Raw genomic sequence first — 18,382 nt, forward strand, 5'->3', positions numbered from 1 at the left:
TTAGCCAGTCATCAGCTGATGGGCATTTTGGGTTGATTCTATGTCTTCACTATGGTGCATTGAGCTGCTATAAACATGGGGGTACAGATAACCCTTTCACATGCTGGTATCATATGAAATACTGTCTTTTGCAACAAAATGGATTCAATTGAAAACCACAATGCTTAGTAACATAGCCAATCTTCAAAGGACACATAGGTTTTCTCTGATTTGTGGTAGCTAATATATAGAGCACAAAAATATGGAATGTATTTGAGTGAAATTCGAGTCCTGAGGTTTGATTATTTGTAGCCCATCTCTTACGCATAAGGAACAGTAGTTTTTCTGCTTCTTGTCAGTGGAGGGCTAAGTTTGTGATCATAAATTAAGTGAAAAGTATGTTACTCCCAAAATTAAATATAAGAAAATAAAGAGGAGGGAGAATAGGAAGTATTGTTATGGTCTTAGAGGTGTGTATATGAATACATGACATGTATTATCTTAATATAAATAAATACATTTAGTAAAATTTATATAACAGATAAAATATAAAAAATGAGGAAAGGGATACAAAAAGGTCAGAAACATGATTCTAGTTGTTAAAATGAGGCTCATTTGCCGAAGTCTTTGGGAATGGAAGTGCATACATCAGACACTAAGGAGTGATTGTGTGTGGTAGCAGAAAGGAAGATTGAAAGCGAATAAACAGAAAAATTATGTAAGAATTATGTAAGAGTGAGAGAAATCTTTCATGGACTAATAGTGATAATACTTCATGGGCAGAGGAGTGTGATAGCTCAATTCCTTGTATGAAAGAGCCAACGTTAGGGCAAGCATTTTGGTGTAGTGGCTAAGACACCACTTAGGATGATCACAATCCACATTGGAGTGCCTTGCTTTGCTTTGAGTCCCAGCTCTTTTTCCAATTGTATCACTTGCTAATTCATATCCTTGGAGGCAATGGGTAATGGGTGGCTCAAATAGCTGGGTCCTTGCAAACCAAGTGGAAAATCTGTATTGAGTTCCTGGCTCCTGACTTTGACCTGGCCCAGGCTTGACTACTGTGGGCATTTAAAGGAGTGAACCAATTAATAGGAGACTTCTGTCTCTATCTCTGTATGTATGTCTTTTTGTCTTTCAAGTATAAAATAATGAAATGTTAGAAGATCTAATTAAAAAATAAAACAGAAACCACATCATTGGCTTTAATCTCTCTGTGGCACTCATAGAGATGGGGCAGCAGAGGTCTTAAAGTTTAAGGAACCAGTCCAAAGGTGTGAAGGTAGTGGGAGAGCCCTTGAGGAAAAGAGAGGCTAGGGCCATTCTGATGTGGATCTTTCTCTTTAGTGACCGGGCCTTGACCCCACCTTGTTGAGACACTTGATCCACAGGTTACAGTGATTATTTTTGTGTTCTTTGGTGACCGGAGAAGACCTCCAGATACTGATATCCTACTTGCTGAGGTTGAAGGCTGGCTTTAGGAAAGTACTACCATTGGCCTTATATCTATCTTTAGCCAAAGCTTCTGTAAATGGCTTTTTATGGGCAAGGTAATTATCTGTTTGGGCTTGAGCAAAACAAGCATCACCGTTATCTCTCAGGTTACTTTGCATCTCCTGTCAACAGGAGCCTCGCTTGGCTTTTTTAGTGAAACTTAGAAAAGGAGTTTGAATGTAGCTAGAGCAGGTGAAGCATGGATTCAGCTGCCAAGCTTTGGAAAGGAAGAATGCGTGGTAGTCTTACCCAGTGTTGAGGCAGAGTTTGTGCAAGTGGACTTAAGAGAATCTGTCTCTGGGCATAGTGGGGTTATCTCCCCCAGACACACTCCTTTCCACTGTGTAGTTAGGAACGGCTAATTTTCAGTAGATAGCAATGGATGGAAAATAGTGCCACAAACCCAGAGTAGTCATGTTCATAGACCAGAGTCAAGTAGGTGAAGCAGTTCATACAGCCAAGTTTACCCAGGTCACTAGCCTTTCCATCACATGCTCTTTCCTCACAGACATTCTGCCACAAGTCCAATAGCCTCACCTGTCCTGATATTAGGACAAGTCTGGGGGATAGAAGCCAAAGAAGGTCGGTGTTTCCCAGGTGGGGTAAATGAGGCTTCTCCAAGGCCCACACTGCTGCCTGTCTCAAAGACAGGACTTTGTCTCTGGGATTACTGGCTCCTTGCTTATACTCCTTGCTTATGCTTCTGGGTTCTCTTTTAAAAGGACCATGCAGGTGAGAGGGAGTTCATCCAGTTATATAGGCAGGATATAAATCCTGCAGACTGTGCTGACTCAGAACTCCCTTACTGTAGCTAGAGGGCCTGGAATCCAGGGATCCTTTGGCTGGGAGGCTAAGTCTGGTCCACTGGCGAAAGGCAGGACATGGCTGCTTGTGGCCTTGCAATTTGCTCCTAGAGAGCAAAGAGTCCAGGCAGAGAAGTGAAGACTCCTGGGTTGTCAGAGAGACTCCAGCCTCCAGCCTCCAGTTCTGGGGTCTTTCACAGTTCACCCAGCAGGAATCACATGCTCCCTTTCTTCACTTGCAAGTGGTGCCCCAAAGCAAACACAATCCCCACTCTGCCCAATCAAGTTTCAGTACTTTTCCCTGGCTGCCTCTCTTTTGGTTTTCCCTTTTTAAAAGGGTGATTTATCCTAGCAGCAAATAGCACAAAAAGTGAAAGTAAAGAAATGATAAAGTAATACTAGTAGTAATTGGTGACAAGCACCTTTGTGGCTGCTTTTACACAGGGGATCTTAAATGATTTTCTACATAACATCATGAATTATTGTCCCCAGTAGGCAGATGAAGAAACTGAATTTTGGAAATGTTAAGAAACTAGTTCAAGGTCACCTAGCTAGAACATCAAGGAGTTGGGAACAGAACCCTACTCTGTTTTCCTTCAAAGCTAAAGATTCTTTCTATTTGACCACATTGCCTATAAAGTGGGGATGGTAATAACAGTTGCCCTGCTTACTTTGCAAGCCTGCGGTGAGGATCAAATGAGACAGTAATTGGGAAAGCACTTTGAAAATTGCAAAGCACTATATAAATATATGGTATTATTCTAATGTATCACTGGCCTACAAAAACACTGCTCAAACATTTCATTTAAGAGAAGACACACCAGGCCATTATTCAATAAGATAACACCACATGTGATCCTTTTATCATTCTAAGAATGTTTATGAAGTCCACAAAACCAAAGCCATTAGGAAGGTTTTGTTTTCTGGGTAGGCTCAGCAAACTTGGAGCAAACTCAAGAAGCCTTTAAAAAGCCAGGAAGTTCAATTGAAGAGACTGCATTAAGTGTCAGAGAATTAAATGCCTTCTCACAGATTGAGGGGTTTGAAAATATATACATTCGATAAGTTAGGCTATCCCCAGGAGCTGCTTTTTAAAAGGTGAGTGGGCATTTCTTCAGTACCAAATGGAGCTAGCATAATAACTCAGGACAATGTAATTACAACCAGTACAGCAATGTCAAGACCATCCATGATCCAACCAGAGTCAGATTTACTTAGATAGGAACTGGGGAATGGTTTCATCTTTCTGTGCCTTGGTTTCCTTAATGGGAAGATGGGAATAATAATGATAGCATCTGTCCTTGTGGGACTGCTTGGATGACTGAACAACTGGAACTGTGTCTGGCCCATAGTGAACACTTACGTAAAAATTACCTCATGCTATCATTGTGTTTATTAACATGCAAAATATTCATGAATAATTCAAGAATAGAATGCTAAATATATTAAATCCAGAATTTGCCAGGTATTGTACATTTTATATGCATTATCGTTTTAATCATCAACGCAACTGTCAAGAGATTTCATCCTCCATACTTGATCCATTTAACAGGTATGGAAACTGAAATATAGAGGATTCTGTGATCATCTGATTTGTTATCTTAAATTTCTTTATTGTTTAATACTTCTCCACATCGCCAAGGACTGGCAGCTGGTGATACATTCTGTGTTCCCAGATCTGACTAATACTGAGAATTGAGAAGACGGACTATAGTCTTGAGCTCTGCCTACATTGCTGAGAGATGGGCAACAGAGTCAAGTAGAGTCCTCTGGATGCTAAGAAAGTTGATTGTAGTCTTTTTGTGCTTTTTGGGCATTCTAGAGAGCTACCTGCTTAGAGATATTTTTGAAACTGCTCTCAGGGCCCGGTGGCGTGGCCTAGCAGCTAAAGTCCTCGCCTTGAACGTGCCAGGATCCCATATGGGCGCCGGTTCTAATCCCGGCAGCTCCACTTCCCATCCAGCTCCCTGCTTGTGGCCTGGGGAAGCAGTCGAGGACGGCCCAAAGCTTTGGGACCCTGCACCCACTTGGGAGACCCGGAAGAGGTTCCTGGTTCCTGGCTTCAGATCGGCACAGCACCGGCCGTTGCAGTCACTTGGGGAGTGAATCATCGGACAGAAGATCTTTCTCTCTGTCACTCCTCCTGTCTGTATATCTGACTTTGTAATAAAAATAAATAAATCTTAAAAAAAAAAAAGAAACTGCTTTCAAACAGATTTTAAGACTTTAGGACTATTCAGTTGGACAGGGCTATTTGTTGGTATCGTATAATATTTCATAAATGATCCAGTTTCCAGCTGGTTTGATGTAAGATGATATCACATCAACCTACAGCATTAAAACTTCAAACGATCAAAGTCTTGGTTCTTTAAATATGATAGGTGAAGCAAAGGATGCTGGCTTTTAAAATCTGACAGACTAAGGTCTGAATCTTGGCCCTATCATTAACTAACTGCACAATTTTGAGCTGAAGTTAATTTCTCAGCCACAGTTTACTTATCTACTGAACAAGGCCTCCTTGCCAGGTAGTTGTGAAGTTCAAGTCAAGTACAAAGGAATGTAGAGGCATAGGACCTCTCAGTATGCATGGCTCACAGTAAGCAATTACTAACTTTTTGTTGTTTTTCCTTCTCATGGTAAGATACACATGATTCTTTCCAAAAAAAAGAAAAACAAAACAAACAAAAAAACCCTGTATTTATTGATATTCACTGTCTTGTGTTTATAAGCAATCTCTCTCTCTCTCTCCCTCTGAATGAGCTCTGAGGTTCACAAAGACCAAGTAGAAACATTGTTTTCCCAGTTTTGTCACTCAAATGAGATCATCCATGTGGAATGGTCAAGCTTAACACCTAGGACACCTAGGGCTCTAAATAGATGGAATAAGTGGAAGTAAATTTTCCAATTGGTAACATTTTCTCTGGAGGAATCCCTAAAGTTTCCCAGGAATCTCAGTTTCAAGGGAGCACCTCTAGAAGACTGGAATAGAATGGATTTAACCGTGAGAAGCACAGATCTAGGGCCCCTGCTTTCCTCAAGCCAGAATGCTCCTTCAAGTGAATGTCTCCCCTGCTGCTCAAGCCAGAGCACAGCCAGTCACATGTCCATGATTGAAAAGGGAGCTGGATGGAGTAGGATTAAGCTAAGTGCCTAGTGATGACTTTGTGTCTCACACAGAGGACTTTCTCAGCCCACTCTGACTGTGAGTGAGCTCACAGTGAGTGAGCTCAGTGGCTTCTGTTGCCTTCCTGCTGACTATTTTTGTATCACTCATAGCCTCTTAAAAGGTTGAAGGCCAGTGAGGGGCTCAGGTGGCCTTCAGAACTGCTTTGGGGATGCTTTATAGTCTCTTGGAATTCTATTTAGGATCCTGACTTTCTGAGTACTTTAGTTCTGGTATTTCTTGTGATCCTTGTTGAATAGCTGGAAGTGGACAAATGCACAACACTATAAAGTCTCTTCTTTATAGTGTGTTTCTATAGTGATACATTATTATCTGTCATGGTCACCTCATTAACTGTTCCACCCAAATGAATTGTCCAGCTTGTAAATGCATTCCCCATTAAATGCCTAATAGTTTGCTATTTAATGGACGCTTTCCTAATGGAGAGCCCACAGACCTTTGTCTGTCTCAGGATGGCTCCATTGTCATAGTCCTGCATGGTCATTACCTGGAGTTATAGATGGTGCTGCCATAGAGGGCTGATTGCCTCAAACTGCTAAGCTTTACATATTTTAGATCTCTGCACTTCCACCTCAGAGTAGTTTCTGCTTTATCTGCTTCCAGCTCCTTTCCTACCCTCGATTTGTTGTGTCTAGTAAGTTGCAGACTGGGAAATCTGATCACCAGGCTTGTGTCAAGTACACATAAACAGCTTTCTGAGTGAAGACCTGTGAGCTTTTCTAAGGAGCAAGGGTTTCACTGTATCCATCTGGGTTGGCGTCCCCAAGACAGAAAGCCCCCTAACCCGGGAACATATTTTGGCAGACATCTGTTTGACCAGTCTGTCATATCTGAGTTCCCAGAAACCAATCCCAATGCTGATTGGAATCTCCAAGTTGCCCCTATCCATGTGCTTCGTTTATATGGAATTTTACAAAAGGTTGTCACAAAAATTTGTTCTGTTGTTCCTTGTTTCGTGTCAGGCACTGAGCTATGCCATCTTTGTCTAGACAAATACAGACCCTGCCCTTAGGAGGCTGAAGCTAAAAACATGGTAAAAGGGTGCATGACTAGATTCCATATAGTTCAGAGGATGGAATGATGATTCTTTGGTAGGACACAAGTTCCTCTCTCTAGTCCCCTCCTTTATTTAATGATCTTTCTGTATTTCTCCTCTTTCTACATTCAGTAAATATTTCTTTGACATCATCCACAAAGTAGATATTAGGGTAATGAATATTATAGGAATGATCTCTATTCTCTTTTGAATATCAAAGGGTGAATGGAGAGGAGGGGCAGAGGGATGGAAACTGGCATCCCAATAAAGAAAGTTATGGAATGAAAGGCCAGCATGTGGTGAGCTGTAATTTAGAATGGCTGGAAGGTGGGAGATGAGGTTGGGAAAGACTTTGCATACTCTGCTGGGAACTTTAAATTTTATCTCTTGTACAAAAAAAGCCTAATGAAGGTTCTAACTAGAGGATTCTAAGAAAAGTGAGGCCACGTGATGGGTGAATCGTGGCATGGAAAGTGTATAGCAGTAGAGAACCAAACCCACAGAATTTAATAAATTATATATAATTTTCAACTTCACCTGTAGGCCTTAAATTTAGGGCTTTCTGCCTTAATTATCCAAAATTTCTTCACAGCATTCTGTGGTTTCTGCCTTTGCTCTTCTTTTCCATTGAGGGCTGCTATGCTAATTCAAGCAATCAGAACCTGCAGGGTTCCTTACTCTGGGAAAGGGCTTATGGACACCTCAACCATTGTTTTCACTGGGGAGTAGTTTCAACGAAACTCATTAATGCCATATGAAGTCCCACGTTGGTTGTGCTGGTTCTGGACCCTCATTGTAAGGATGACCTAGGATCATGAGTGTGGTAGTCATGTCTGCCTGACCCAGAAGCATTAAATAAACAGCAGTTGATTTGTCCATGCCTATTCCACTCAGTCATGCTCTCTGTCAGTTCAACACTCTTGTCTATTTTGAAGGGATGTGCGCTTTCAGCTTCTCCTCACTCTATGCACCTCTGCTGTGGGCACGGGAATGCTAATCTTTGCATCAGACTGACTTTTCATTGAGGTCATTTAAACATGTCAGTCTAATCGGTAATGCAGAAACACACACATGTTTTCAGAGAGCTGCAGAAATTCAGTTTCAGCTTATCATGGCATTTAAGCTGGAAGAAAACATGAAGGTAGTGTCCCTGGAGACTTTCACGAGAACAACATTCTCTTTGCATTCTCAATGTTTCTCAGTCCTCCCTTGGCTGCAGCACTACCTTTGGCTTCAGTTAGCTATTTACATTCCTCTATTTTTATATAAATTGTGCTGTATTAGCATATATTTCACACTGTGACCTAGTGTTTCCCAGAGCCTTTAAGCCAAGCTGTTTCTACATTAGTCAACGTCAACGGAAGTAAAATCGCAAATTGAGTACAGACTATAGGCCTGCTTTACTGCCCATTCTGTCATGCTGAAATGGATCCCTTGTTCTGAGAAGATTTGCTGTGAAATACAGTCTATTTACATTAAGGAGACCTCTGTATATTTAAGGCATAATTGTTTCAGGACCTTCATTAATTCTTGAATTGCAAGACCAAGATTTCTGTTTCTTGTATCTTTCCTATAACAATGGAAACCGAGGGTTTGAGGAAAAAAAAGAAGGGGAAAAAGTGGGGGGGGGTAACAAATTGGTCCTCATTAAAATGAAGCTGGAAATGGTTTTCTGGTAATGTGCTTTACAAACAATGACAGAATCTGATTGTAAATCAACTCTGGGACCCAGCTATCTCAGGGTCCAGGCTGGGAAGCTCCAGGATAAAAGGTAGTTTGTATTTTTATGGAAAAATGAAACAATTTTTTTACTCTTATAATGGATGGAGAGCTTATCTTGTCATACAATGTCAGAGTTGGAAGGAATTTCGAGTTCATTACGTAGCCTTTCCCACAATAATCGCCCCTGCCTCAGAGTCTCTGACCGGGACATCTAGACTTGGCATCACATGCCCAGCCATGGAAAGCACACCTCTTCTTTGGAAAGAGGTAAGCAAAGGAGAGGAGAGGAGAGGAGGGGAGGAGAGGGGAGGGGAGGAGAGGAGAAGGGAGGGGAGAGGAGGGGAGGAGAGGAGAGGAGAGGAGAGGGGAGGGGAGGGGAGGGGAGGAGAGGAGAGGAGAGAAGGAGGATGGAAAGAAAGAAGGGAGGGTGGAAAGAAGGAAACAAGAAAAAAGAAAGAAGAAAGAAAAGGAGAAAGAAGAAGGAAAAGAAAGAAAAGAGAAAAGAAAGTGAGAGAGAGGAAGGAAGGAAGGAAGAAAAGAAATTGGGGTTAAATAAATGTAAGATAAAATTGCTATTGTAAACATTTTCAGGTGTACAGTTCAGTGGGTTCTAGTCCATTTCCCATTGTTGTGCTGCATCATCACTGTTCATCTCTAGACCGTTCTCTTATTTCTCAAGCAAAATTCTAGGCCATTTGATTCTGATCCCTCCCTTTCCTTCTCCGTGCCCCATCCCCCCACCAACCAACATCTACGTTCTGGTCCCTGGGAATGTGGCTACTCCAGGTGCTGCATGTGAGTGGAATCGTACAGTGTTTGTTTTCCTCAGCTGTTTCTTGATGCCATTTCTAGATCTCTCATCATGAACACCTCCCAGTTCCGACATGGAGGGAGGTCACTGGACATCACACTTTCCCATTCTGTTGGCATTCCTCCTTAACAGTCATGTCCACGTGGACAGATTCACTGGTGGATATTGGTGAGTCAGCTCCATATGCTGCACACTCTGCCACACTCCTAGTCTTTCCAGTTTCAACACCGCTGTTTATTCATTGCCAAGAAAGTTGATTGTCCATAGCACTTCTTTTTATTGACATTCGACTCAGTCTTGCATCATTTCAAATCTCCATTTTGCGTTCTCATTCCCTATAGTCAGTTCCCTAATAATCCAGCAGCTGCTCATGCCTGTATATCTTCCTTGTGTTCCCACTAGCAATGGCAGTGGGGTGGGGGGAGGATTATATTGTTACAACAAAATTGGCTTGCACTGTGAGATATGGAGCTGTGTGTTCTGACACAGGCATAGGAACACTGAAGTCATTAGGTGTAGTTTGAACCTTTTGCTTGGTTGACATGAACACCTAAAGACTTGCCCAGGAAGAGAAGGCTAGGGTGGGAGGATATTTTGGCTGGAATTCCAAGGAGTACTTTGAACTTGGGTCTTCAGACATGAAAGTGTAGGGAGGGCTTCTCCCCACCCCACCCTGTCCTGTAATTCATTGACTCTCCAATGCCAAACTAAATTGCCAGTTTCCAAATTTGCCCTTAGGAGCATACATAGAGTACTTTAGAAATACTAATGCTGTTTCTGAAAGTTCTCATGTAGTTGGAAGAATGCTGCATGCTTCTGGTTTACCTACCCAACTCATCTAAATGTTTTCCCTTTATGAGTTCATTGACATCCAAGAAGACTTTTTGATTTTATTATGAACCCTGTTACCCTTGAGAACAAAAAAACCTCCAATCTCTTTTCCTGAGGAGGGAAATTGTAATTTTGTCAAGAATAAAATATTTGCATGGGGTGCTCTTCCAACTCATCAACTATGTTTGAAAATCCAATTCTTCATGTATTAGCCTCCCAAGTATATGTCATATGTTTACACAAAGAAAAGTAAAAGCCAGATTCTCTTCCTTTCTTTAAAAACAAACAAACAAAAAGTGAAAGGGTGGGGGAATATCTCACTTTCTTGGCATTTTAATAGAATAGCCAGAATCCCCCTAACATAAGGCACTATAATGGTTGAAAGACATGTTAAAGCTATGTGTAAATCAAAAGTTCTGTCTTTAGTAAAGTACTGGAGTTTGATTTATAATTGACATATATGAACTTCATGACATGAGCTTTCTGACTTGTACTTTAACCACTGAGAATGTTGAAGAACTATTTTTCAGTAGTTCACAGCCATGTTTCAGATATTTGAAGCTGTCAGACTGCAGACATACAGGTGTTCTTTTGCAAAGTCAAGGCTAAGTAATCACTTTTTACCTTGCCTGTTGGATATATATATATATTTGATTGATGTTACCCTTGCTAGTGATGAACAACCCTGTGCAGGCATTACCTGGTGCTGGGAAGGTAGGGAGAGGCAGACTCCTTGACCAATTTGGTTCCCATTGCCTTCCATATCTAATTTGGGCTGTGGTCAGTTTGTCACTTTTGTTACATTAACTGTTTGTGATCTGCCACACTGGGGAGATTTCAAAACATCATGAGTTAATGCTTTGGGTTTCTTTCAGGTACAGAAGGTAAAGCCATTGAAACCAAGAAAGTAGCTTTTAGCCTGCAAGGGTGTTAGAGGAGCTGATGTACCAGCATAAACATGATTGTCATTAGATGCAATGACATGTCTGTCCTGGGTCTTGCCTGTTTGGCTCACGCCTCCCATGTCTAGGAAGAAAAAAGGACAACAGGAGAGGTGAATGTTACTAGTAACGTCTACTCAGGGAGACCAGAATTCCTTGACATGTATTTTATTTTTTTTTCAAAGATTTAATTATTTTTATTGGAAAGTCAGATATACAGAGAGGAGAGACAGAGAGGAAGATCTTCTGTCCAATGATTAACACATGGGTGCAGGGTCCCAAGTCCTTGGGCCATCCGCAACGTCTTTCCCAAGCCACAGATAGGGAATTGGATGGGAATCAAGGTCACCAGGACATGAACTGGTATCCATATGGAATTGGTCATGCACATGCAAGGTGAGGACTTGCGTGCAAGGAAAGTGTACAAGCTGCTAGGCTACTGCGCTAGGCCCCCTGACTTATATTTTAAGTCAGAGAAAATTTATACTTCTTTTTTTTTTGGTATGAATTTAAACACATGCACACACACACACCCAACACAACACTTAAGTATGTGAAACAAAGTCTACAATGTAATGACAGTGTGATACATTGAATGGCAGAAAATGGAACAAACATCTGTGTAATGTGTTGATTATGTCACGCAGACATCTGCTTAGAGTCTTTGTACTGAGAGAGATGGATTCTATACTCATGTATTAGCAAAAGGCTTTAATTAGTGATGGTATAAATAGAAGCCACTGTACAACAGGGGAAAGAACTGTGAGTTCAAGTTTTGTTTGGCCAGTTTTTGGCAGTGGCGTTGAACCTATCACTCTGTAGTTTTACCATCACAAAACGGGAGTCATGACGTTTGAGTATCTATGAAGATGTGCTTGGAAAGCCCTCACTGATCTATGAAATAAATCTGTTATTTGCATGATTGTTCTGCTAATTAGTGTGCCATTTACTAAAGTCCTCCTACTCCTGTTCCACTGCCTCTCTTCCTCCACCCCAAAACCCCGACACACACACTCTGTATGGTTGTGATACTGTTCACAATTTGTGAGCTATTGGGGTAGGTTGTGAGCTATGATCCATGTCCTTTTCTGCCTATGAATCACTTAGGTTCAGCAAATATTAGACACCTAATGAGTGCCTGACGCTGGACTCATTTCATAATGATAAGTATCAAAGTAAGTGGAGAGTGGGCATTTGGCACAGTAGTTAGGCCACCACTTGGGGTGCCTAGTTTTGAGTCTCAACATCTGTACTCTCAATTCTAGCTTCTGTGCACCCTGAGAAACAGCAGTGATGGTTCCCCCTTGAGTGAGTCCCTGCCACGCCTATGAAAGACCCAGACTGAGTTCCATGTTCCTGGATACAGCCCGGCCCAAGTCTTGAGCTGTCATTCACTGCTTTCCCGGTCACATTAGCAGGGAGCTGTATTCCAAGTGGAGCAGCCAGAGGCAAACTGGAGTCCATTTGGAATGACCGCATTACAGGCAGTGGCTGTAATTGTTATGCCACAACACTGGTCCCTGGAAATTACATGTTTTAATACATGCTGTAAGAACTTTGCCTTTTTGTAATCATCATGATATATTTTGGTGATTATTCCAAGTCAGTACATGTAGAGTTTCCTTACTTTGTGTAATATTGTATTCCCTTGTGAATTTTGGATAGCTAAAATTTATTTTACCAGCCACTGTTGTTGTACAGTAAATTGTTCCTTTGGTTTGAAAAGAGCCATTCATTTATCTATTTGAAAACAAAGTAAAAGAGAGGGGGGAAAGAGAGAGGGGGGAAAGGGAGGAAGAGAGAGAGAGAGACAGAGAGAGAGAGAGATATCGTTTACTACATGATTCACCCCTGAAGTGCCCCACAGCACCTAGTACTGAACCAGGCTGAAACCAGAAGCCAGAAATTCCATCTGGCTGTCCTGTGTGGATTGCAGGAACCCAAACACTTGAGCCATCATTTGCTGTCTCCCAGACTCATTACCAAGAAGCTGGATTGGAAATATAGTAGCCAGAACTCAAAACCAGGCCCTGCAAGATGGGATGTGCACATTCTAAATGTGCAGTTTAACCCATCTCACTGTAATACCCATCCCTCAAACTTCATTGTAAACAAATCTGCTTTTGAAGTCTTGTAGTAATATGTGTCATACATCTCACTTGTGGGTGTCCATGGGATTAAATTCCTAGAAATAGAATTGTTTACACAGTATATGCATTTTAAATTTTCTTTGAGATTGACAAGCTTATTTATTTATTCTTGCTTCCTCATATCCCTCTGACTATAATGAGTTATCCAACTTTGTATTGCTGATCTAGAGGAAAATATCTCACTTAAATTTTAATTTCTGTTTCTCATGTGAGTATTATCAGTGAGGTTGACATGTTTTCACATACTTAAGGAGCACTTACATTTCCTTTTCTCTAAATTGTTCAAAACCTCTACCCACTTTTCTGATGCATTTCTGAATTTTTCCCTTACTGAATTGTGGGTGCCTCACTGAGTTATAGCTTTTTGAGCTGCAGCAGCTTTTTTTCCTGTCTAGTATTATTTGCCTTTTGATATTTTAGTTATTTTTCCTTGCAGAATCCTTTGACTTCAGTGAGATTCAGCATCTTTCTCTGTGGCTTTTAGATATTGTGTCAAATTTTGAAAAGCCTTTAATGCAACAAATTTGATAAATATATTGATACTGCATACTGGGGATACACTTTCTTAGTGGGGAACCTGAAGGAAGCAGTGGATCAGTGAAAAACAAGGGTAGCAAGGAAGGCTCAAAAGAGAAACTTGCCAAAGAGCACATCCCATGAGTGGATGATCCCACAGTGTGGACTGGAGAGCAGGAAAACAAAAGCCTATCACATTGCTTCTGTCGCCAGAGTACTTCTGCCAGTCACAACAATTCCTTCTAAAAGCCTTGGTCATCCTTGACTGAAAATGGAAGGCGGCATTCCCTAGGGGGAAAGTGTCCACCTCCGAGCAGGGGAACAGTGAAACGCATTCTCTCACAAAGTGCCTGTCTTGGTAGGTGACACACTTGAGGAAACAGGCTAGCCATGTTCCACACGCACAGCAGCTTGGGTCGTTCCCGTCTGCTGCAGTTACCCAGAGAGGCCTCGCTTTGACAGCACTGGAAGGAGGACGGGTTCTCACTTGTCCCATGTGAGCTGCTTCCTGACAACTCCAGAGCATGTCTCCACATAGTTGTGAGAAATTTTCAAGCCTGCAACTATGAGCATCCATGTGGCCTGAAAGATCCCATGTAGAAGTAGGCTTCATTGCAAGTGCAGTTAGCGACACTTGAGAACAAGATCAAACTGTTTCCGTTGGGAAATCAAAAAGGGTCTTAGATCCATGGCCAGTGGAAATTGAGTCTGTGGAAAATTATTTTTCTTTAGAATAAGAGAACAAAAGAGAAAATTCTAGATAAGGGCATGGCATTCATGTTGATTAAAGAATAATTGTTATTAGCTGAGCTCTTGAGGATTTATGGAGGTAAAAATACTATTTTCTAGATCACTGTTGGAAAGATGCATATACTTTTGCCTTTCCCTTAAATCTGATCAGATGTGCTTCCAACAGAGGACCATGCCAGACCCAAGTAATTCCGTCCTGCTCACCCATCGTGCTTTACAGTCTGAGAGGTAGTGCTGCCCTCCACCTGTACTTCGGTCTCTAAAACTCAGAATTCATGAGGATATTTGAAATCTACTCAGTGTATTTAATGGAGAGACAGTGGGCTTTGGAATCAGAAATATCCTAAAGCACTCTGTAACTTAACTTCGTTGGGCCTTAGTGTCCTTGTGTGCAAGTCGGTATACATTACCTACAAATGATTCTATCTCATAAACCACCCCAAAATAGTGCCTGTTAACAGCAAGCATTTCTCTCACTCATGAGTCAGTGCTGGGGTGGTTCTCTCATCTGGACTAAGCCAATCTGATCTTTGCATGTTCTGTGAGCAAGAGCAAGTTCCAAGGGCAGTGTACATTCAATGGCTGAGGAATAGACTGTCTCTTCATTATAGGAGCTTCAGAAAGATTTAGATACAAAGAGGAATGAATTATGACTCTTTTCCAACCTATTGCACTACCTTGTGGAAGTAAACATGCTAATCTATAATATACAGTTCAGCTGGTCTATCATTTAACTATTCAGAAAAAGTTTGGTGAGTCCTTCCTAGGTGTTAAATGCATTCTGAGTGCTATAGAGATAAATGAAACCTCACTGCCAATCTCAAGAGACATACAATCTTAGTAGAACAGATGTATATTGACACAATTGCAGGTTATCATGTAAAGTCCCAGTGTCTTAATAGAAGAATAGTTGAAATACTAAAGGGTTTCTGAAGAGGAAAAATTAATTTAGATGCTCTGGGAAGGAACTGTGGTATCAACTTATATTCTCTAATGTTTCCCTGTATTTCATTGTAATGATTGATCTCCCCAGGCTATCAGTAATGACATGGTGCAGGAAACCCAGTTCAGACTAGTGAGATGTTTTAAACTGGAGTAATTTAGGCAAGTTGTCTTTGAAAATCACCAGCAATCTAGATTCTACATGCTCTAATATGGCTGGAGCAAAAACATCCTACTATCTTGCAGATTAATAGTAATCCTCCTAGGTGGATGTCTCTGATTAAAATAATTTTTGCACACCAGGGGTCCCAAATCCCATTAACTCAAACACTTCATTTTCAGGGATAGCCAGAAGGTACAAATTACACTTTCAAAAGATTTTTTGGCAAAACAAAACAAAAGTCTCCTTTCTACACCACCCTTTCACTCATTACGTTAGAGCATTGAATGATTGAATGAATGGAGGTTACAAAAATATATATATATATATATCACCTTGAAACTAAGGAAGGGCTACACCAGCAGTGCAGTAGAAAGGCTGCAGCGGCCCAGGCACGGGGGAGGAGAGGTTATGGTTATGTTCTTCTGTCAGTTGATGACATGTCAAGGGACCTTAGGCAAGTTCTCTGCCCTGGTCTGGGTTTCTTCAAATTCACCCAGGGTATGATTATCTCAGGCCTTGATCCTTCACATGTGGAGTCATGAGTTAATGTCTGTTCTGTGTACTGACTTTCTTGAAAGGAAAAGTGCTACCTAAATACAAGGTACTTGTATTACTATAAGGTGCTTGGAATCTTAATAGCTTTCTCAACTGCATTCAAAGTAGGCGTCTTTTTGCAAATGCTTTGAGGGACTGAGAATCAAGGCTGAAAACAGGATTGTTTCTCTCTATGTATTTGTTAAATAGGATTGCTGCACATTTTTAGTACTTGCCCAATTTACCTATTTAAAGGACGGCTCCACAAACATCCCAGCCATTGAGATCCTGTATAAATGTGATAATGCTTAAGAATAAAACTGCACTGCTCTTTACGTGCTTATAATTTGTCATCTAAAGTTCTATTTGATTAAATCAGTGATTAAGCAATTAAGAGAATCTTCAGGTTAAACATAAATAATTGACTTTGAAATGCATTCAAGAGGTACTGTTTTTGTTGAATAATTTATTTGAACTGTCTCAATATTGAGGTTACTGTTCATGTTGGAATTTTATGACCAAAGAGTTAAGTTTGAGTCTATCACTGACTTTCTCTAGAGTCCTAACTTCAAAACTTTAAAATGCATTTAAATTATTTTGTGTTGTTGTTATTATTATTATTTTACAGGTGTATCATTATTTGAGATTTTGTTACTCTGATGGTTTGTCAAAGGCTGTTACGCACTACTCACCTAGAAAGATTCAAGAGTTCAGAGATTCAGGAGGTGTCCATGAAATCTATGTAATTGTTTAACATGCTCACCAGTTAGATTTCCAAATCATTTCATTGACCACTGTTTAGGCAGTCTCTACAATTAGTTAGAAAGGCTTTGCCCACTAATGATAGCTGCTGTTTTACTGAAGGTTTACCATTTGCTGAACACTGAGCTCATCTCCAAATATTGTCCTATTTAAGTCTCATGACAGTCTTGTAAGGTCATTAATTTTATGAATCAGGAACTGAACTTTGAGATGTGCAGTAATTTGCCAAAGATCATAAGCCCACATGTGACAGAGAGGATTTGAGCAGATCTGACTTGAAAGTCAGTACCTTTCACCCCTCTGGAGTACTTTCTGCCAGCTCCAAGATTCCTTAGAAGTCAGAGAGGACACCTGATCCTTGTTCTGAGGAGGGTAACTGTCTTATCAGAAGGATTAGAAGGCTTATTTTATTTTTCCATTGAATTTCATGGTTGCTTTCTTTGCCTTGGACATAGGGTGAAACAGAAGTTTCCTTTCTTCTGAGGTTCCAACAACTTCAGTGTTACAGTGTTACACTAGACTTTGATAGAATTTTTTGTATCAAAACATTCCTCTTTATGTTGTTATATCATCATTGATCTGTTAAAAAGCAACCTGGAGCAGAAATCACTTAAAATGTAAAATTAATTTTTGTCATTTAGGGACCATGTGTCAATTAGAAAGTCAACATGCATTAAAAAGAACCTTGCAGAACCTTGCAGGTACCTTAGACTAACTGCATCCCCAGCAGATATTTATATCACTAGGAAGGTGGAAGCACAAAAGAAAATCCTGGGTGAGCAATCAATTTAGGAGATACAATGGGACTTCAGTAAGTTTGTGGGAAAATTGAATGAAAAGAGTATATATGTTTTCCATGAGCTTAATGAAGATATCTTGTATATGGGACTGGGGTCATATCATTGAAACTGGTAGAGGCATTTCCTATTTCTCATAAAAGAGTGTTGAGCTCCGGAGTTGTGCAGGCCAGGACAGCTGTGTCATTGCAATGGGTGAGGACATACTGCTGTAGACCAGCTTTCTACGATGAGTGGAGGCTTTCTGTAAAGGTGACATCCTCTCCAAGTCTCTGCTTTGTTCACTTCTTGTTGAAAATTCTGCTGTAGTCAATGAAAGACAATATGCTCCCCACACTGCCAAGGCTACCTAGACATCTGACGTGCCAGGAACGGTATTGAATTATCACCAAAACCTTTGGCCAGGCCTGGATCCTGCAAGGTTGTGCTAAGCCTTTGTCCTTTCCCAGACCTAAGCATTTTTAAATTCTTTGTTTTCTTCTCTGTATCACTGTCAGTATATGAGCTCTCATTCACCATTATATTCTACTACCTAGCTAGCACTTTGCTAATGGAACAGAGTGGATAGTCAATAAATATTTGTTGGATAGATGGATATATGGACAAATAAGTGAACCTAGTATCACTGACCTCAGGGCCAACCTATGGAGTCTTTAATATTCCTTATATCTATGTAGTTTTCCAAACTGTCTGCTTCATCCTTTCTCCCTCCCTTTCTTTCTTCCTCCCTCCCTTCCCATCCATCCATCCACTCTTCCTTCCTTCCTTCTTCCTCCCTCCCTTCTTTCCCTTCTTTCCCTTCTTCCCTTCCTTCCTGCCTTCCTCTCTGCCTGCCTTCCTGCCTTCCTTCCTTCTTCTTTCTTTTTGAGACAGTTTGGAATTTTCCTCCTATCAAAAATTAACTTCTAAGGTAATCTTCCAACCTAAACTAACGACGATTTTTTTTTTCTCCTAAAGAGTTTAAGAA

At 40.8% G+C, this 18,382-nt stretch overlaps 1 protein-coding gene across 2 annotated transcripts in view; it reads left to right on the forward strand.

The window, feature by feature from the left end:
- Positions 1-18,382, forward strand: part of ROR1 (receptor tyrosine kinase like orphan receptor 1) — a 404,802-nt gene that overhangs the window by 202,116 nt on the left and 184,304 nt on the right. Inside the window, exon 1 of one of the 2 annotated variants that reach the window (XM_058657536.1) lies at positions 15,782-15,923. The exons of the other annotated variant lie outside the window; for it this stretch is intronic. The gene's annotated coding sequence lies outside the window, so the exon portion shown is untranslated. Of the gene's footprint in view, positions 1-15,781; positions 15,924-18,382 lie in introns of those variants that run through there. 2 annotated transcript variants of the gene reach the window in all.

Source organism: Ochotona princeps, chromosome 2 (assembly GCF_030435755.1).
Source record: "Ochotona princeps isolate mOchPri1 chromosome 2, mOchPri1.hap1, whole genome shotgun sequence".
Classification (NCBI taxonomy): Eukaryota; Metazoa; Chordata; class Mammalia; order Lagomorpha; family Ochotonidae; genus Ochotona; species Ochotona princeps.